We start from the raw sequence: 21,991 nt of genomic DNA, 5'->3' as shown, positions 1-21,991 counted from the left end.
GGTTAGCATTGGGTATTCCCTTATACTTTTTGGGGGGTAATTCCATATCAGAGAGGAGAAGCTTTATTTATTTATTGATAAATCCAATTTACTGGTGAGGTTGGATTTAACTTTACTATTTTATATATGCCATTTTTAGTGAGTGAGCATTTCTCTGCACTTACTGCTCTATTTGCCTGAAAACCTGTCTCCAATTGACGTCTGGATTGGGCTGCGAGACAGCTACATTTGTGCATTCCCTCTAGACAGCCACAACACAGGTCACTCAACTGCAACTGCATTCTGATTGGCATGGGGGAGAGCTCCATTCCCCCCACCGCAAATAGGTTCAAGAACGATAATTTATGTCAGTAGGTACAATATAGCTACATCTTATAATCATGTGTGTTTAAATAATTTGTCGTTAGATCGTTTAAATATTTTAAAGGATCTGTTTTAATAGACATTTTACAAAAACAACTGGTACATTTGGTAATTCTGTAAAAGAAAAAACCAACTGCCGTGACATTGCCAACCACAATGCCATGACTCGGATTCGAACCGAGGTTGCTGCGGCCACAACGCAGAGTACCAACCACTATACGATCACGGGGAGCTACTTGGGCTCAATAACATACAGTGACATGGAGAATTTATAATTCGGAACACTCAGGGAACTCCTGTGATAGGCTGAATGTGTTCATTGCTTCCTCATTTCTTATACAAAGGCTTTGTCTCCTCAGTGGTTGATAGGCTGAAACTGTTTCCTGGCCGCCTGCTTGTGAACTGCCAGGAGTCAAAGATCACACATACACTTGTGGGCCTGTGATGGGACACCAATGCAGAGAAACACACCTGGCGCAGATCTTCTATTCTGTCTAGTAGACCTGCATCTCCCCTGTACCTCCTCAAGCCATCTGTATGTGAAGCAAGAAAGAGTTAAGGAGCGGTCCATCTACACTTTTATAGGGAGGATGCTGCTGTGAGCTCCTCCCAGCTAATCACACAAACAGCAGTAAAGCAAGATAACTACACAGTTAGGGGGGACTGCATGGTTAGGTTTTTGAGGAATTATTGAAACTGACCTCAGTGACCCATGATCAGAGCTGTGGCTAATGACTGCGTGCCCAATTATGATGAAGCAAGCACCATGGCTCGTAGGGGCCCGACAACACGCTTTTCTTAGCTCATTGAATTAAAGTATAAACCTCTGCCATGTATGAGTGGTAAAGGCTTGTTAATTTGGTTGCTTTTCCAATTCACGTCTGACAACAAGATGAAGGAACATTGGGGCATCAGAAGCTTTGGAAAGTAGCCACCAACCTCAGAGAAAGAGAGAAAGAGGGAAAAGGCAGTATGAGGTGTGGAGAAAACAGCAGCAGGTACAAGGATCTCAAATGAGATTAATGGCACCTAAATAGAGCACATAAAGGAACAGTTACAAATCTAAGAAAAGGGAAAGAAAGACTAGGAAAAAAACACGGAAAGAGCCTGTAGATAAAATTCTCTTCCTGGGACAGCAGGCTAAGAGAAATTACACAGGGAGCAGTTAAGCTTGTAACACGGGGAGAATAGAAAAGAAAATGCAGTTTTATGAAGTGTGTTAGCCTAATCCTGCAAGCACTTTTGTTTTATTTTTCTATTTGCTTCTTTTAGTAATAAATGTTTTTTATTGAAGAAATCAACACGATACAGGTATCAACACACACGGGTGCTTGTCAATCAGGTCAGTAGAGCTAGGGTGCGAGTGCCTCAGAGGGTAGGGTATGCAGTATATAGAAATTGTAGTTATACACAGCAAGCCGCCTACAACCCAACCGGGCCGGCCGCGTTTCAAAAAAAAAATGCAACGATAATGAGGGCAGCTCCAACTCCTGTCTTCAGCCCGCACCCTCTGATGGTGACCTAAAATATGGCTTATGCCCATCGCACAACTGTGCCATTGGTCAACACACTATAAAACTATCATCCCCCGTCCCTAGACCCCCTCAACCCGTCCCATCCCGTAACCAGTCCCCCCCTCGCCCAGAAACTCCAACCCCAACAAACCCAAACCCCAACCCCACTGCTCCCCCCTCCAACCCCCCCCACCCCCGGTGAACCATGGTCTCGTTCCGGCTAGTCATACTTCATCCCGTTCCAGATTTGAGGGCAGGCATGGCGTTCCCCTCCGTTGGGGCAATCTCAGTCAACCTTAGCAATCGAAGATACCTCGGACAGGTGACTTCCACAAACTCCGAGGACAGAAGAGCTAGAAACGGCTGTCAGAGTTCCGCGTACCTCGCTCCTTCCCCAGCTTTATACAGAGAAAGTCTTTCCATACCCAGGACCAGCCACAGGCGGTGGAGCCACCCTTGATATGTGGGGACGTGGGTCGTGCGCCAGTGGGTTACAATGTTCTGTAGCGCCGAGCCCAGAGCAATGGCTATCAAGCGCCCCCTTCGTGAGTGTAGGGGGTAGGTCAGTGCATTTGGGAGCCCTAGAATGACGTAGGATGGGAAACGCGGGATTTCAGTGTCAAAGTGTTTGTCCACATCATCCAGAACCTGACGCCAGTACTCCTGCAATAGGCTGCAGTCCCAAAGAATGTGCGTGAGGGTGCCTAGCTGTCCGCAGCCTCGCCAACACAGGGGGTCTTTGGTACTATCCATTTCATATAGGCGTTCTGGGATGTAGTACCAGTAGGTCACCACCTTCGTTAGAGTGTCCGTGAGCCCCATATGGTATGCCGAATGTCGAGCCCTGTAGTATATACCCTCCCACTCTTTATGAGTAAATGTCCTCCCCATCTCCCTCTCTCACCGTGCTCTACTCGCGCTGTATGTGTGCTGGTGTTTGAGTGTGAGCATTTTATATAAGTCAGAGATTAGCTGCTTGTCCGACTTGCGGGTGATCAACCAATATTCGAAATTCGTCAGTCTCCGATCTGCGTCTGGTTTTACCGTCTTACCGAGGGCCCAATGCCTAACTTGAAAGTAATGGAGTCGTTCGGTCTCCGGGAGGCCAAAGTCCTGGCGTAGTTGCGGAAATGGAATTATCCCTTCTGGACCGTATATCTGGCAAAGGGAGCGACAGCCGGCCGACTTCCATCGTTCGAAGGCCTTTCCGTCCAGCCCCGGTTGAAAGTCAGGGTTATCAAGAATGGGGGTGAGGGGAGAGGGGGCGGTTGTGAGACCGAGGTCCACTCCCACCCGATCCCAGATCTCCAGCGGGACTCGCGTAATGTGGGAGGCGTACAAGTTGCGGGGCCTATGTATTTTGCGCATAAACGGGATCTCTTGTAATGTGCGCCCCGCTACTGCCTGGTCTTGAAATAACCAGTGTTTCCCGGACTCCCATTGGACCCACTCCGCCAAGAAGCGTAGTTGTGCCACCTGGAAGTAAGCGGCCAAGTTTGGAATCCCGATCCCCCCTTGTTCTGGCGCAAGCATCGCTATTTGGGCTTTTAGGCGCGGTTTCCTTCTGTTCCAAACAAATTGGGAAAGATCAGACTGCACCAGCTTAATCCATCCTGTTGGGGGGGTGAGAGGTATAGTGCGAAAAACATACAGAATCTGGGGTAGGACCGTCATCTTGATCGCCGCAACCCTGCCCAACCAGGACAACGGGTAGTGTTTCCACTGCCCCAGCTCCTGCCGAACCTTCTGCCGGAGGCGGGTGTAGTTAACGTCCACTGTGGTCTGAAGGGAGGCTGCCAGGTTGATCCCCAGATAGGGAACCGTCTCCGTGGCCCATCGCAGAGGGAACCGGGCCTGCAGCGTGGTGCGTGTGTCTGCGGCAAGGGTTAGGTCAAGGGCCACCAATTTCGTCCAGTTGACCTTGAAGCCCGACACGCCTCCGAACCTGTCTAGGGCGGTCATGCAGGCAGGGAGAGAGCCCCGGGGGTCCGCAAGTGACAACAAGACGTCGTCAGCGTATAGATTGATGACGTGGACGTCTGCCCCGAATTTGATGCCTCTAATTTCCGGGTCAGTACGGATGAGCTGTGCCAGCGGCTCCATATAGAGGGCGAACAGGAGAGGAGACAGCGGGCACCCCTGCCTGGTGCCTCTCTCAATCTGGAAACGTGGGGAGGACAAGCCATTGACTCTAACGGAGGCCGAGGGAAATTTGTAGCAATTAAGTACTCTGGCCCGGAATTTGGGACCCATTCCCGCTTTTAGAAGGACCTTCTCGAGATATGGCCAATGGACCCTATCAAAGGCCTTCTCTGCGTCGATGGCTAGCATCATATATTCGCCCTGCGTACGGGACGCCTTCTCAATGAGATGGAGGGCCCGCTTGGTGTTGTCAGAAGTCTGGCGCTCGGGGATGAAGCCAGACTGATCCGGCTGAATAAGGCCTCCCATGTAGGGGCCCAACCTAGAAGCGAGGACGCTTGTGTATAATTTGAGATCGACGTTTAAAAGGGAAATGGGCCGGTAAGCCCCACAGTCAGTCGGATCTTTGTCTGGCTTGGGTATGACCGCGATGGCTGCTTCGAGCAAGTCCCGGGAGATCGCCCCGTCCTCTGCGAATGATGTAAAGAGTGCGAGTTGAATACTAAAGGTCTTGTAGAAGCACGCCGGGAAGCCATCCGGCCCCGGCGCCTTCCCGAGTTTGAGCCGAGAGATTGCCGAGATAACATCCTCCGGGCGGATGTCTCTCTCCAAATTATCCACCTGTTCCTGGGTCAGGGCTGGCAACGGTACCTCCTCGAGAAAGGCCAATTCTGCCTCTGGGTTAGGCGGATCCGCCTCATAGAGAGTGGCATAGAAGTCACTGAAAGCCTCCGCGATTGCACGGTCACCGGTGACTCTGGTGCCATCGGGCCCCTTCAGTTCCTTAACCTCACGTTTCTGGGCTACCGTACGTAATTTGTGTGCCAGGAGGCGCCCACATCTATCCCCTCCAGTGTAGTAGGCATGTTTCAGCCGTAAAGCTGCGTATTCCGCCCTGTCAATGTCAAGTGCAGCCAGTTGTTGACGGGCAGTCCGTAATTGTCTCCAAATTCTCGGAGCTCCCGTCCTTCTGTGAATTTGCTCAAGCTCTCTGGTCTTTTGGGTGAGTTTGTCCCGTTTGACCTGGCGCTCCTTATTTTCCGCGGAGGAAAGCAAGATAAATTCACCTCTCAGCACAGCCTTGAGAGCAGCCCACTGCGTTGTAAGCGTCGTATCCTCGTATTGTTGTGGGACAGATAGTCCTTTATGGCGGCCTGGACTCTAGTAACCACGTCTTTCCTATAAAGCAAGGAGTCCCGGAGTCTCCACACCCTGCCTAAACGTGGCTCTCGTGGCCCTGTCAGGGTGACCGTGACCGGCACGTGATCAGATAGCGACGCTGTTCCGATTTCTGCATTGGTGACAAGTGGGCGAGCCGCAGTGGAGACAAGCAGGTAATCTAGACGCGCATAGGTCCTACGCGCTGCTGAGAAGTGCGTGTAGTCTGTTTCGCCAGGATGAAGCTCGCGCTATGCATCCACAAGCCCAAGATCCCTCAAGCGAGCCAAACCTGGCGGAGACAAGGCGCCCACCTGGCTAACGCGCTGACAGGAGCGACCTAGCAAGTTGTCTAGGACCAAGTTCAAATCACCCCCCAGCAAAATGTGACGGTCTACCGTGTCAGTCGCCTCTGTAAGCGCGGAGTGTATGAACTTTTCTTGGCCTTCATTTGGACCGTAAATCGAACCAATCGTGTAGTTTAGGTTTCCTAACGCAAACCTGTAAACCAGCAACCGGCCTTTAATTTCTGCCATCTTACCCAAAACCATACCCCTGAATGTGCGTGCCACCAGGATTGCTACTCCGGCCTTTTTCTCTGTGCAGGAGGAGAAAAATTGCAGTGGAAATTTGTTAGAATGGAGGCGGTGGCAGTCCCTAGCTTGGAGGTGTGTCTTTTGCAATAGGCAGATGTCAGCCTTGGAACGCTCTAGAAGCAAGAGTAGCGCCTTACGATTCACTGGATTGTTCAAACCTCTCACATTGAGAGTGAGTACAACCAAGTCACCCATTGTTGTTCAACGAAGTAGTGACTAGTAGCATATCATCAGTCCGGCGCCCCAAACCCGCACTCGCAGACCCACCCACCTCCCAGCATTGCCGCCCTTTCCACCCCTGCTGCCTCATCTCTTCATTCAGCCCGTCGACCATGAACCACGAGTCCCCCCCTCCCCTTCGCCCAACCCCAAAGAACTCACCCAACCCCCAAAGATCCACCCCCCTCCCCCCCAACTGCCAACTATCATGGAGTGTCCAAAAGAAAGTCACAGTCTCTCATCCAGGGATGAAAAGTAGTAAAAGGAAATAAAGTAAGGTAGTCTTACTGGATTGTCCGGGAGCCTCTGTCCCGCCAACGGCCAGAAGGCCAGAGCGGACAAGTGAATCAGACGATGTCCTGAGACGGTCATCCCGTGGGGCCCGAACTACCATCTGTGGCCACTGCGTCCACCGCGGCACGCTGACCCGCTGCAATTTCCGTCGCCGGAGGTTTCTTGACTCGTCTCCTGCGTCGCTGTTGGCTCCATTGTGGCCTCCTCCCCTCGGTCTGCGGCATGGGCCCCTGGGCCTCCGTATCCTCTGTCGGTGTCTCGATGCCAAGCAGAGAGCAAGCTTCAGCCACCGATCAGGGTTGTATTGCTTATTGTCCAGTCTGAAGATTAGACGGAAGGGGTGGCCTCAACTGTACAGAATACCCTTCTGCTGTAGGAAGGAGGTAACCGGCTTGAAGAGCCGGCGTTTGTGCAGCGTAAGCGCCGCCAAGTCCTGAAACAGCAATGGCGACGTGCCCTGAAATGCTATCGGATGTGACTGGCGCGCTTTGTGAAGAATTTCCTCCTTAGTGCGGTAATCCTGGACACACACCAGGATGTCGGGTGGTGGGGCCATTGCGGCGCAGGGCGGGCCAGTCCAGTGGGCCCTGTCAAGCTGCAGGGGTGAGTCTAATGGCCTCCCCAGCTCGTGGTTGAAAAGTTCCTTGGCATAGCGAAATACATCTTGAGTAGCGTCAGATGTGGCCACATTGCGAATGCGTATGTTATGCCGCCTAGAGCGGTTTTCCAGGTCTTCCAGGTGAAGCTGCAGATCCACCTGTTGATCGTGTAGGCGAATGATCTCCTGTTGCTGAGTTGAGAGTTCCGTTTCCCGCTCGTCGTCCTTGGTCTCCAAATCCGCCACCCGTTCGCCTATGCCGTCCATTTCGCGTCGCACCTCTCGAATCTCACTGGAGAACTCAGTCTTAAGGGTTTGGATGTCGTCTCTCAGGGTGGCGAAGAGGGACTCCAGGAAGGCCTTCGTAATGGGTTCCGCACCCTCCTCCAGGGCCTGTTCCGCCTTCTTCGGTGCGAGGGCCGTGGCGTCCTTCAGCTGAGGGGAGTGCGATTTAGCAAACATCTCCTTCACTGTCTTGCCTCGGGGCGGCCTACTCGTGGACATTCCTCCGTTGCGGGGGCCCAGGCGCCCCTTCCCCCACGGCCCCCTGTCTGGTCGGTGTTCACTAGTCGCGGCGAGCTTGCCACCAACCGTTGGGCCCCCCGTGGGCTATTCTCTCTCAAAGACCCCTCCTCAAATCGTGGCGCAGGATCGTGGCACGTCTTTCCCGTCTCCCGCTCGGCTCCCAGCGGCAAGCCAGACGTAGAGCCCAAGCTGTGGGATCAGGACCCTCGAGGAGGAAGAAAGTTCAGGCCGCCTGGGAAGCTGGGTGCCACTTTTATCCGCCGAGGGTCAGGGGCCGCTGGTTCCAGGACATGTGCCCCCCGGGCGCTGCCTAGGGCCAAACAGCTCCAGGTGAGGGCCCCTGACACGCTCAACAGGCTTCCCCAATGAAGATCCTCGGGAGGCTCCGCTCGGTGCACAGGGAGGGAGGGGATGCCCCGGGACTGGGGCCCTCACGGGGGCCCAAACAGTTCAATATAGGCAGGGCCCAGCAGACCCCGGGCCGAAATGCCCGCCGGGAGGCTCGCTGCCCCACACACCCCCACAATGCTCCAGGGCCACCTCGGCGCCCTCCGCCTGTCGTGCGCAGGGGCCACGCTCACCTCCGTGGTCCTTGCGTGCTGCCGCCGCCATCCTCCGCTGTCTGCAGGGCTGACGCACTCGTCCTGTCGCCAGGGCAGTTTCTCCCCCTCGTCCGTTCCCCCGGCAGCACCCGCAGGAGGCTCCGCACCTGGAACAGTAGCTTGCGGATGGGCCCCGTCTCAGGCTCGGCTGGGTACCTCCGCTCGGCTGCGCCTTCCGTTGTACTTCGGCCTCGCTTTCAGGACGGAGGGGGGGATGGGCTCTCCACTCCTCCGGGCCGTTGTTCTGTGGCGCTTCCGTCCACGGCGCCCCACGGAGCTGCTTGCTGGTCTGCTCCGGTGCTAGAACGGCTCCGGCAGCCCAGACCAGTGAGTTCGGTCAGAAAAGGTGCCGGAACCGGTGCCTAATTCAGGCCGTTGGCAGGAGCTGTAGCGAGACGCGTCCGCTCACTCCGCCATCTTGGCCACGCCTATTTGCTTCTTTTATTGGTAAAGTAAGTTTCAAGTGCATGAATGGTATGACTGAGAGAGCCAGGGTATAATAATTTGAAGTGTTTGCACCAGCGCTAATGTAGGACGAGAGTTATAGCAAAGATATGAAAGGGGTAGCGATAATAAATATGTGAAAGGGCAATAGTGACACCAAAATAAGCCACCTATTTATAAAACTGACATGGAAGAAATTCTAAAGGTTAACTTCTGAAATTGTAGCCGATGTTAAAATGTTTCTTGTTGTTGGCAGGATTCGAACCTGTGCGGTGAGACCTCAATGGATTTCTAGTCCATCGCCTTAACGACTCGGCCACAACAACTGACTGTAAGTTTCGTGCAAATAATCTGTATGAAAGTTTTCAAGGTGTCCCATAGCAAATTCCTGGTATTCTGCAATGCACTTTTCAAAAATAATGTTTTTTTCAGCAGGCACATTCTCTCCTAAAAACAAAAATTGCATGAGTATATCTCTAGTTTGGAAAAGGATAGGCTTTCATGCATACTCTCATGTGGCACTCAAGTTTTTGGGACCCCATTGCTCTGTTTTCGTGCTGCTTTTAGTCTATGGCCCATATTACAGAAGTCTACCATCTTTGAGTATTTGAGGCTCCTTTGTAAGTGCTTTATCTTTTTTACTTGAAGAGCTATATAATAAAGGGGTCAGGGAAAGATTGAATTTATGGAAGATAAAAGAAGGCACACTTGTCTCACCAAATGCCGTGGAGAAACCTGATGTTTTACTCATGTTATCCTTAGTTTGTTTTTGTTAGACCTTGCATTCTTAAGGTGGCCTCAACCCTACCTTATTGCTTTTCACCTACTCATTTTGCTGTATCTTTTTGTTGGCCTTAGGACTCTGATCACTTTATCGCTACTAATTAGTGCTGAAGTGCATGTGCTTCTTCCCTAATCATGTGTGTAATTGGAGTATACCTGACTGACATATTTAATTGACTTGAAAGCCCCTTGTAAAGTGGTATACCATATACCCAGGGACTGATTGTGCCGCCCAAAGAAGTAGCATTTCAAACCTGTCTCAAGCCTGCTACTGCAGTGCCTGTGCTGCAGTGTACTGCCACTTCGACTTGCCATTTAAAACTACTTGCCAAGCCTTAAACTCCAATTTTATTACATATAATTAACCCCTAAGGTAGGCCCTAGGTAGTCCTAGGGGCATCATGCTATGTAAGTAAAAGGTAAGACATGTACTGTGGTAGTTTGCATGTCCTGGTAGTACCAAACAGTCTATTACATTTTTCACTACAGTGAGGTCTACCCCTCTCATAGGTTAGCATTGGGTATTCCCTTATACTTGTTGGGGGGTAATTCCATATCAGAGAGGAGAAGCTTTATTTATTTATTGATAAATCCAATTTACTGGTGAGGTTGGATTTAACTTTACTATTTTATATATGCCATTTTTAGTGAGTGAGCATTTCTCTGCACTTACTGCTCTATTTGCCTGAAAACCTGTCTCCAATTGACGTCTGGATTGGGCTGCGAGACAGCTACATTTGTGCATTCCCTCTAGACAGCCACAACACAGGTCACTCAACTGCAACTGCATTCTGATTGGCATTGGGGAGAGCTCCATTCCCCCCACCGCAAATAGGTTCAAGAACGATAATTTATGTCAGTAGGTACAATATAGCTACATCTTATAATCATGTGTGTTTCAATAATTTGTCGTTAGATCGTTTAAATATTTTAAAGGATCTGTTTTTAATAGACATTTCACAAAAACAACTGGTACATTTGGTAATTCTGTAAAAGAAAAACCCAACTGCCGTGACATTGCCAACCACAATGCCGTGACTCGGATTCGAACCGAGGTTGCTGCAGCCACAACGCAGAGTACTAACCACTATACGATCACGGCGAGCTACTTGGGCTCAATAACATATGGTGACATGGAGAATTTATAATTCGGAACACTCAGGGAACTCCTGTGATAGGCTGAATGTGTTCATTGCTTCCTCATTCCTTATACAAAGGCTTTGTCTCCTCAGTGGTTGATAGGCTGAAACCGTTTCCTGGCCGCCTGCTTGTGAACTGCCAGGAGTCAAAGATCACACATACACTTGTGGGCCTGTGATGGGACACCAATGCAGAGAAACACACCTGGCGCAGATCTTCTATTCTGTCTAGTAGACCTGCATCTCCCCTGTACCTCCTCAAGCCATCTGTATGTGAAGCAAGAAAGAGTTAAGGAGCGGTCCATCTACACTTTTATAGGGAGGATGCTGCCGTGAGCTCCTCCCAGCTAATCACACAAACAGCAGTAAAGCAAGATAACTACACAGTTAGGGGAGACTGCATGGTTAGGTTTTTGAGGAATTATTGAAACTGACCTCAGTGACCCATGATCAGAGCTGTGGCTAATGACTGCGTGCCTAATTATGATGAAGCAAGCACCATGGCTCGTAGGGGCCCCTCAACACGCTTTTCTTAGCTCATTGAATTAAAGTATAAACCTCTGCCATGTATGAGTGGTAAAGGCTTGTTAATTTGGTTGCTTTTCCAATTCACGTCTGACAACAAGATGAAGGAACATTGGGGCATCAGAAGCTTTGGAAAGTAGCCACCAACCTCAGAGAAAGAGAGAAAGAGGGAAAAGGCAGTATGAGGTGTGGAGAAAACAGCAGCAGGTACAAGGAACTCAAATGAGATTAATGGCGCCTAAATAGAGCACATAAAGGAACAGTTACAAATCTAAGAAAAGGAAAAGAAAGACTAGGAAAAAAACACGGAAAGAGCCTGTAGATAAAATTCTCTTCCTGGGACAGCAGGCTAAGAGAAATTACACATGGAGCAGTTAAGCTTGTAACACAGGGAGAATAGAAAAGAAAATGCAGTTTTATGAAGTGTGTTTGCCTAATCCAGCAAGCACTTTTGTTTTATTTTTCTATTTGCTTCTTTTAGTAATAAATGTTTTTTATTGAAGAAATCAACACGATACAGGTATCAACACACACGGGTGCTTGTCAATCAGGTCAGTAGAGCTAGGGTGCGAGTGCCTCAGAGGGTAGGGTATGCAGTATATAGAAATTGTAGTTATACACAGCAAGCCGCCTACAACCCAACCGGGCCGCCGCGTTTCAAAAAAAAAATGCAACGATAATGAGGGCAGCTCCAACTCCTGTCTTCAGCCCGCACCCTCTGATGGTGACCTAAAATATGGCTTATGCCCATCGCACAACCGTGCCATTGGTCAACACACTATAAAACTATCATCCCCCGTCCCTAGACCCCCCCAACCTGTCCCATCCCGTAACCAGTTCCCCCCCTCGCCCAGAAACTCCAACCCCAACAAACCCAAACCCCAACCCCACTGCTCCCCCCTCCAACCCCCCTCCCCCCCCGGTGATCCATGGTCTCGTTCCGGCTAGTCATACTTCATCCCATTCCCGATTTGAGGGCAGGCATGGCGTTCCCCTCCGTTGGGGCAATCTCAGTCAACCTTAGCAATCGAAGATACCTCGGACAGGTGACTTCCACAAACTCCGAGGACAGAAGAGCTAGAAACGGCTGCCAGAGTTCCGCGTACCTCGCCCCTTCCCCAGCTTTATACAGAGAAAGTCTTTCCATACCCAGGACTAGCCACAGGCGGTGGAGCCACCCTTGATATGTGGGGACGTGGGTCGTGCGCCAGTGGGTTACAATGTTCTGTAGGGCCGAGCCCAGAGCAATGGCTATCAAGCCCCCCCTTCGTGAGCGTAGGGGGTAGGTCAGTGCATTTGGGAGCCTTAGAATGACGTAGGATGGGAAACGTGGGATTTCAGTGTCAAAGTGTTTGTCCACATCATCCAGAACCTGACGCCAGTACCTCTGCAATAGGCTGCAGTCCCAAAGAATGTGCATGAGGGTGCCTAGCTGTCCGCAGCCTCGCCAACACAGGGGGTCTTTGGTACTATCCATTTCATATAGGCGTTCTGGGGTGTAGTACCAGTAGGTCACCACCTTCGTTAGAGTGTCCGTGAGCCCCATATGGTATGCCGAATGTCGAGCCCTGTAGTATATACCCTACCTCTCTTTATGAGTAAATGTCCTCCCCATCTCCCTCTCCCACCATGCTCTACTCGCGCTGTATGTGTGCTGGTGTTTGAGTGTGAGCATTTTATATAAGTCAGAGATTAGCTGCTTGTCCGACTTGCGGGTGATCAACCAATATTCGAAATTCGTCAGTCTCCGATCTGCGTCTGGTCTTACCGTCTTACCGAGGGCCCAATGCCTAACTTGAAAGTAATGGAGTCGTTCGGTCTCCGGGAGGCCAAAGTCCTGGCGTAGTTGCGGAAATGGAATTATCCCTTCCGGACCGTATATCTGGCAAAGGGAGCGACAGCCGGCCGACTTCCATCGTTCGACGGCCTTTCCGTCCAGCCCCGGTTGAAAGTCAGGGTTATCAAGAATGAGGGTGAGGGGAGAGGGGGCGGTTGTGAGACCGAGGTCCACTCCCACCCGATCCCAGATTTCCCGGACTCCCATTGGACCCACTCCGCCAAGAAGCGTAGTTGTGCCGCCTGGAAGTAAGCGGCAAAGTTCGGAATCCCGATCCCCCCTTGTTCTGGCGCGAGCATCGCTATTTGGGCTTTTAGGCGCGGTTTCCTTCCGTTCCAAACAAATTGGGAAAGATCAGACTGCACCAGCTTAATCCATCCTGTTGGGGGGCGAGAGGTATAGTGCGAAAAACATACAGAATCTGGGGTAGGACCATCATCTTGATCGCCACAACCCTGCCCAACCAGGACAACGGGTAGTGTTTCCACTGCCCCAGCTCCTGCCGAACCTTCTGCCGGAGGCGGGTGTAGTTAACGTCCACTGTGGTCTGAAGGGAGGCCACCAGGTTGATCCCCAGATAGGGAACCGTCTCCGTGGCCCATCGCAGAGGGAACCGGGCCTGCAGCGTGGCGCGTCTGTCTGCGGCAAGGGTTAGGTCAAGGGCCACCGATTTCGTCCAGTTGACCTTGAAGCCCGACACGCCTCCGAACCTGTCTAGGGCGGTCATGCAGGGAGGGAGAGAACCCCGGGGGTCCGCAAGTGACAACAAGACGTCGTCAGCGTATAGATTGATGACGTGGACGTCTGCCCCGAATTTGATGCCTTTAATTTCCGGGTCAGTTCGGATGAGCTGTGCCAGCGGCTCCATATAGAGGGCGAACAGGAGAGGAGACAGCGTGCACCCCTGCCTGGTGCCTCTCTCAATCTGGAAACGCGGGGAGGACAAGCCATTGACTCTAACGGAGGCCGAGGGAAATTTGTAGCAATTAAGTACTATGGCCCGGAATTTGGGACCCATTCCCGCTTTTAGAAGGACCTTCTCGAGATATGGCCAATGGACCCTATCAAAGGCCTTCTCTGTGTCGATGGCTAGCATCATATATTCGCCCTGCGTACGGGACGCCTTCTCAATGAGATGGAGGGCCCGCTTGGTGTTGTCAGAAGTCTGGCGCTCGGGGATGAAGCCAGACTGATCCGGCTGAATAAGGCCTCCCATGTAGGGGCACAACCTAGAAGCGAGGACGCTTGTGTATAATTTGAGATCGACGTTTAAAAGGGAAATGGGCCGGTAAGCCCCACAGTCAGTCGGATCTTTGTCTGGCTTGGGTATGACCGCAATGGCTGCTTCGAGCAAGTCCCGGGAGATCGCCCCGTCCTCTGCGAATGATGTAAAGAGTCTGGCCAAGAGGGGTGCGAGTTGAATACAAAAGGTCTTGTAGAAGCACGCCGGGAAGCCATCCGGCCCTGGCGCCTTCCCAAGTTTGAGCCGAGAGATTGCCGAGATAACATCCTCCGGGCGGATGTCCCTCTCCAAATTAACCACCTGTTCCTGGGTCAGGGCTGGCAACGGTACCTCCTCGAGAAAGGCCAATTCTGCCTCTGGGTTAGGCGGATCCGCCTCATGGAGAGTGGCATAGAAGTCACTGAAAGCCTCCGCGATTGCACGGTCACCGGTGACTCTGGTGCCATCGGGCCCCTTCAGTTCCTTAACCTCACGTTTCTGGGCTACCGTACATAATTTGTGTGCCAGGAGACACCCACATCTATCCCCTCCAGTGTAGTAGGCATGTTTCAGCCGTAAAGCTGCGTACTCCGCCCTGTCAATGTCAAGTGCAGCCAGTTGTTGACGGGCAGTCCGTAATTGTCTCCAAATTCTCGGAGCTCCCGTCCTTCTGTGAATTTGCTCAAGCGCTCTGGTCTTTTGGGTGAGTTCGTCCCGTTTGACCTGGCGCTCCTTATTTTCCGCGGAGGAAAGCGAGATAAATTCACCTCTCAGCACAGCCTTGAGAGCAGCCCACTGCGTTGTAAGCGTCGTATCCTCGTTATTGTTGTGGGACAGATAGTCCTTTATGGCGGCCTGGATTCTAGTAACTACGTCTTTCCTATAAAACAAGGAGTCCCGGAGTCTCCACACCCTGCCTAAACGTGGCTCTCGTGGCCCTGTCAGGGTGACCGTGACCGGCGCGTGATCAGATAGCGACGCTGTTCCGATTTCTGCATTAGTGACAAGTGGGCGAGCCGCAGTGGAGACAAGCAGGTAATCTAGACGCACATAGGTCCTACGCGCTGCTGAGAAGTGCGTGCAGTCTGTTTCGCCAGGATGAAGCTCGCGCCATGCATCCACAAGCCCAAGATCCCTCAAGCGAGCCAAACCTGACGGAGACAAGGCGCCCACCTGGCTAACGCGCTGACAGGAGCGATCTAGCAAGTTGTCTAGGACCAAGTTCAAATCACCCCCCAGCAAAATGTGACGGTCTACCATGTCAGTCGCCTCTGTAAGCGCGGAGTGTATGAACTTTTCTTGGCCTTCATTTGGACCGTAAATCGAACCAATCGTGTAGTTTAGGTTTCCTAACGCAAACCTGTAAACCACCAACCGGCCTTTAATTTCTGCCATCTTACCCAAAAACGTACCCCTGAATGTGCGTGCCACCAGGATTGCTACTCCGGCCTTTTTCTCTGTGCAGGAGGAGAAAAATTGCAGTGGAAATTTGTTAGAATGGAGGCGGTGGCAGTCCCTAGCTAGGAGGTGTGTCTCTTGCAATAGGCAGATGTCAGCCTTGGAACGCTCTAGAAGCAAGAGTACCGCCTTACGTTTCACTGGATTGTTCAAACCTCTCACATTGAGAGTGAGTACAACCAAGTCACCCATTGTTGTTCAACGAAGTAGTGACTAGTAGCATATCATCAGTCCGGCGCCCCAAACCCGCACTCGCAGACCCACCCACCTCCCAGCATTGCCGCCCTTTCCACCCCTGCTGCCTCATCTCTTCATTCAGCCCGTCGACCATGAACCACGAGTCCCCCCCTCCCCTTCGCCCAACCCCAAAGAACTCACCCAACCCCCAAGGATCCACCCCCCTACCCCCCAACTGCCAACTATTATGGAGTGTCCAAAAGAAAGTCATAGTCTCTCATCCAGGGATGAAAAGTAGTAAAAGGAAATAAAGTAAGGTAGTCTTACTGGATTGTCCGGGAGCCTCTCTCCCGCCAACGGCCAGAAGGCCAGAGCGGACAAGTGAATCAGACGATGTCCTGAGGCGGTCATCCCGTGGGGCCCGAACTACCATCTGTGGCCACTGCGTCCACCGCGGCACGCTGACCCGCTGCAATTTCCGTCGCCGGAGGTTTCTTGACTCGTCTCCTGCGTCGCTGTTGGCTCCATTGTGGCCTCATCCCCATGGTCTCCGGCATGGGCCCCTGGGCCTCCGTATCCTCTGTCGGTGTCTCGATGCCAAGCAGAGAGCAAGCTTCAGCCACCGATCAGAGTTGGTATTGCTTATTGTCCAGTCTGAAGATTAGACGGAAGGGGTGGCCCCAACTGTACAGAATACCCTTCTGCTGTAGGAAGGAGGTAACCGGCTTGAAGAGCCGGCGTTTGTGCAGCGTAAGCGCCGCCAAGTCCTGAAACAGCAATGGCGACGTGCCCTGAAATGCTATCGGATGTGACTGGCGCGCTTTGTGAAGAATTTCCTCCTTAGTGCGGTAATCCTGGACACACACCAGGATGTCGGGCGGTGGGGCCATTGCCGCACGGGGCGGGCCAGTCCTGTGGGCCCTGTCAAGCTGCAGGGGTGAGTCTAATGGCCTCCCCAGCACGTGGTTGAAGAGTTCCTTGGCATAGCGAAATACATCTTGAGTAGCGTCAGATGTGGCCACATTGCGAATGCGTATGTTATGCCGCCTAGAGCGGTTTTCCAGGTCTTCCAGGTGAAGCTGCAGATCCACCTGTTGATCGTGTAGGCGAATGATCTCCTGTTGCTGAGTTGAGAGTTCCGTTTCCCGCTCGTCGCCCTTGGTCTCCAAATCCGCCACCCGTTCGCCTATGCCGTCCATTTCGCGTCGCACCTCTCGAATCTCACTGGAGAACTCAGTCTTAAGGGTTTGGATGTCGTCTCTCAGGGTGGCAAAGAGGGACTCCAGGAAGGCCTTCGTAATGGGTTCCGCACCCTCCTCCAGGGCCTGTTTCGCCTTCTTCGGTGCGAGGGCCGTGGCGTCCTTCAGCTGATGGGAGTGCGATTTAGAAAACATCTCCTTCACTGTCTTGCCTCGGGGCGGCCTACTCGTGGACATTCCTCCGTTGCGGGGGCCCAGGCGCCCCTTCCTCCGCGGCCCCCTGTCTAGTCGCTGTTCACTAGTCGCGGCGAGCTTGCCACCAACCGTTGGGTCCCCCGCGGGCTATTCTCTCTCAAAGACCCCTCCTCAAATCGTGGCGCAGGATCGTGGCACGTCTTTCCCGTCTCCCGCTCGGCTCCCAGCGGCAAGCCAGACGTAGAGCCTAAGCTGTGGGATCAGGACCCTCGAAGAAGAAGAAAGTTCGGGCCGCCTGGGAAGCTGGGTGCCGCTTTTATCCACCGAGGGTCAGGGGCCGCTGGTTCAATGACATGTGCCCCCCGGGCGGTGCCTAGGGCCAAACAGCTCCAGGTGAGGGCCCCTGACGCGCTCAACAGGCTTCCCCAATGAAGATCCTCGGGAGGCTCCGCTCGGTGCACAGGGAGGCAGGGGATGCCCCGGGACTGGGGCCCTCACGGGGGCCCAAACAGTTCAATATAGGCAGGGCCCAGCAGACCCCGGGCCGAAATGCCCGCGGGGAGGCTCGCTGCCCCACACACCCCCACACTGCTCCAGGGCCGCCTCGGCACCCCCCGCCTGTCGTGCGCAGGGGACGCGCTCACCTCCGTGGTCCTTGCGTGCTGCCGCTGCCGTCCTCCGCTGTCTGCAGGGCTGTCGCACTCGTCCTGTCGCCAGGGCAGTTTCTCCCCCTCATCCGTTCCCCCGGCAGCACCCGCAGGAGGCTCCGCACCTGGAACAGTAGCTTGCGGATGGGCCCAGTCTCAGGCCCGGCTGGGTACCTCCGCTCGACTGCGCCTTCCGTTGTACTTCGGCCTCGCTTTTAGGACGGAGGGGGGGATGGGCTCTCCACTCCTCCGGGCCGTTGTTCCGTGGCGCTTCCGTCCACGGCGCCCCACGAAGCTGCTTGCTGCTCCGCTCCGGTGCTAGAGCGGCTCCGGCAGCCCATACCAGTGAGTTCGGTCAGAAAAGGTGCCGGAACCGGTGCCTAATTCAGGCCGTTGGCAGGAGCTGTAGCGAGACGCGTCCGCTCACTCCGCCATCTTGGCCACGCCTATTTGCTTCTTTTATTGGTAAAGTAAGTTTCAAGTGCATGAATGGTATGACTGAGAGAGCCAGGGTATAATAATTTGAAGTGTTTGCACCAGTGCTAACGTAGGACGAGAGTTATAGCAAAGATATGAAAGGGGGAGCGATAATAAATATGTGAAAGGGCAATAGTGACACCAAAATAAGCCACCTATTTATAAAACTGACATGGAAGAAATTCTAAAGGTTAACCTCTGAAATTGTAGCCGATGTTAAAATGCTTCTCGTTTTTGGCAGGATTTGAACCTGCGCGGGGAGACCCCAATGGATTTCAACTCCATCGCCTTAACCACTCGGCCACAACAACTGACTGTAAGTTTTGTGCAAATAATCTGTATGAAAGTTTTCAAGGTGTCCCACAGCAAATTCCTGGTATTCTGCAATGCACTTTTTAAAAATAATGTTTTTTTCAGCAGGCACATTCTCTCCTAAAAACAGAAATTGCATGAGTATATCTCTAGTTTGGAAAAGGATAGGCTTTAATGCATACACTCATGTGGCACTCAAGTTTTTGGGACCCTATTGCACTCTGTTTTCGTGCTGCTTTTAGTCTATGGCCCATATTACAGAAGTCTACCATCTTTGAGTATTTGAGGCTCCTTTGTAAGTGCTTTATCTTTTTTACTTGAAGAGCTATATAATAAAGGGGTCAGGGAAAGATTGCATTTATGGAAGATAAAAGAAGGCACACTTGTCTCACCAAATGCCGTAGAGAAACCTGATGTTTTACTCATGTTATCCTTAGTTTGTTTTTGTTAGACCTTGCATTCTTAAGGTGGCCTCAACCCTACCTTATTGCTTTTCACCTACGCATTTTGCTGTATCTTTTTGTTGGCCTTAGGACTCTGATCACTTTATCGCTACTAATCAGTGCTGAAGTGCACGTGCTTCTTCCCTAATCATGTGTGTAATTGCAGTATACCTGACTGACAGATTTAATTTACTTGAAAGCCCCTTGTAAAGTGGTATACCATATACCCAGGGACTGATTGTGCCGCCCAAAGAAGTAGCATTTCAAACCTGTCTCAAGCCTGCTACTGCAGTGCTTGTGCTGCAGTGTACTGCCACTTCGACTTGCCATTTAAAACTACTTGCCAAGCCTTAAACTCCAATTTTATTACATATAATTAATCCCTAAGGTAGGCCCTAGGTAGTCCTAGGGGCATCATGCTATGTAAGTAAAAGGTAAGACATGTACTGTAGTAGTTTGCATGTCCTGGTAGTACCAAACAGTCTATTACATTTTTCACTGCAGTGAGGTCTGCCCCTCTCATAGGTTAGCATTGGGTATTCCCTTATACTTTTTGGGGGGTAATTCCATATCAGAGAGGAGAAGCTTTATTTATTTATTGATAAATCCTATTTACTGGTGAGGTTGGATTTAACTTTACTATTTTATAAATGCCATTTTTAGAGAGTGAGCATTTCTCTGCACTTACTGCTCTATTTGCCTGAAAACCTGTCTCCAATTGACGTCTGGATTGGGCTGCGAGACAGCTACATTTGTGCATTCCCTCTAGACAGCCAGAACACAGGTCACTCAACTGCAACTGCATTCTGATTGGCATGGGGGAGAGCTCCATTCCCCCCACCGCAAATAGGTTCAAGAACGATAATTTATGTCAGTAGGTACAATATAGCTACATCTTATAATCATGTGTGTTTAAATAATTTGTCGTTAGATCGTTTAAATATTTTAAAGGATCTGTTTTTAATAGACATTTTACAAAAACAACTGGTACATTTGGTAATTCTGTAAAAGAAAAACCCAACTGCCGTGACATTGCCAACCACAATGCCGTGACTCGGATTCGACCGAGGTTGCTGTGGTCACAACGCAGAGTACTAACCAATTTACGATCACGGCAAGCTACTTGGGCTCAATAACATACAGTGACATGGAGAATTTATAATTCGGAACACTCAGGGAAGGATATATGACGTTACAACGCATACTTTTACCACGCCTACCTTTACCACGCAATTTTTACAACGCAGGATCCATTACAACGAAGTACCATTACAACGCATGTATTTACAACGCAGATACCTTTACAACGCATACCATTACAACGTAAGTATTAGTAAGTATATAATATTTTTTGAAATGTAAATTAATTAAAATTAATTTAATTTAATTTAATTTAATTTAATTTAATTTATTTTATTTAATTTATTTTAATTAATTTAATTTAATTTAATTTAATATATTTAATGTAATTTAATGTAATTTAATTAAATTAATTTAATTTAATTTAATTTAATTAATTTAATTTAATGTCATTTAATTTAATTAATTTAATTTATTGTAATTTAATTTCATTAATGTAATTTAATTTATTTTAATTTAATTAATTTAATTTAATTAAATTAAATTAATTTAATTTAATTTAATTTACTTTAATGTAATTTAATATAATCAATTTATTTTAATTGAATTTAATTAATTTAATGTAATTTAATGTAATTTAATTAAATTAATTTAATTTAATGTAATTTAATTTAATTAATTTAATGTAATTTATTTTTATTTAATTTAATTTAATTATTTAATTTAATTTAATTTAATTAATTTATTTTAATTTAATTTAATTATTTAATTTATTTTAATTTGTCCTGTACCCCTTTACCCCAAAAAACAAAAACTGACCCTGAACCCTAAAAATACCCCTTTACCCAAAAACTGAAAACTGACCCTGAACCCTAAAAATACCCCTTTACCCAAAAACTGAAAACTGACCCTGAACCCTAAAAATACCCCTTTACCCAAAAACTGAAAACTGACCCTGAACCCTAAAAATACCCCTTTACCCAAAAACTGAAAACTGACCCTAAACCCTAAAAATACCCCTTTACCCCAAAAACTGAAAACTGACCCTGAACCCTAAAAATACCCCTTTACCCAAAAACCCCAAACTGACCCTGAACCCTAAAAATACCCCTTTACCCAAAAACCCAAAACTGACCCTAAATGAAATGAAATGAAATGAAATGAAAAAGAAATTTCTAGAGCGCACTGCGGCCAAGCGGCTTCCTGGCGCTAAGGAACACATCAGTAACTGCCAAGGGGCCCAGAGGGATTAGCCAGGGAAAGCCTGAAGAAAGAGAAAAGTTTTGAGGGCTTTACGAAAGTGAGAAAAAATAGGGATAGAACAAATAGAGATGGGGAGATTGTTCCAGATCTGGGGGGCCCGCACCGAGAAGCGGGTGCCCCCGGTGCGGGACTTACGGAAGCGGGGGACGTGAAGAAGAGAGAGGGAGGAAGAGCGAAGAGAGCGATTGGGGGCATGAGAAGAAATTAAAGAGTTGATGAAAAGAGGGGCAGTGCGGGCATGTGCCCGAAAAGCCAGACAGGCAAGTTTAAACTGGGATCTGAAATGGACGGGGAGCCAGTGAAGGGTTTTGAGGGCAGGGGTGATGTGGGAAAACTTGGGAAGACGGAGGACAAGACGGGCCGCCTGGTTCTGGATGGCCTGGAGACAGCGAGTTTCGTAGGCGGGAATGCCTACGTACAAGCCGTTTCCATAATCCAGGCGGGATGTAATGAGGGCAGTAATAATGACTTTGAGGGCATCAACAGAAAAAAACCGGGAGATTTTGCGAATGAGGCGGAGGGAAAGGAAACAGGAGGAGACAACGGAACTAATTTGGGCATGCATGGATAGATCATTACTGATCTTGATGCCCAAGGTCCGGACAGAGGGGACTGGGGAAGGGGGAGGGCCAAAGGAAAGGGGCCAGTGAGCTAAAGACCAAGGATTGGAAGGGCCACCAGTGAGAACGAGCTCTGTCTTGTCAGGGTTGAGCTTCAATTGATTGAAGCTCATCTGTGGAAAAGTAAATTTTGTCATGTTCTGTGTCCCTACGTGTCAT

The 21,991-nt window shown here is 50.2% G+C and overlaps 2 non-coding genes across 2 annotated transcripts; both read right to left on the bottom strand.

The window, feature by feature from the left end:
• Positions 1 to 10,268: 10,268 nt before the first annotated feature.
• Positions 10,269 to 10,340, bottom strand: TRNAH-GUG (transfer RNA histidin (anticodon GUG)). The gene has a single exon. It is a non-coding gene; the product is annotated as a tRNA-His (tRNA).
• An 8,003-nt stretch (positions 10,341 to 18,343) lies between these two features.
• Positions 18,344 to 18,425, bottom strand: TRNAS-UGA (transfer RNA serine (anticodon UGA)). The gene has a single exon. It is a non-coding gene; the product is annotated as a tRNA-Ser (tRNA).
• Positions 18,426 to 21,991: the final 3,566 nt, after the last annotated feature.

Source organism: Lissotriton helveticus, chromosome 12, assembly GCF_964261635.1.
Source record: "Lissotriton helveticus chromosome 12, aLisHel1.1, whole genome shotgun sequence".
Lineage (NCBI taxonomy): Eukaryota > Metazoa > Chordata > Amphibia > Caudata > Salamandridae > Lissotriton > Lissotriton helveticus.
The sequence above is the reverse complement of the archived record's forward strand: the minus strand, read 5'-3'. Positions and strand labels throughout refer to the sequence as shown.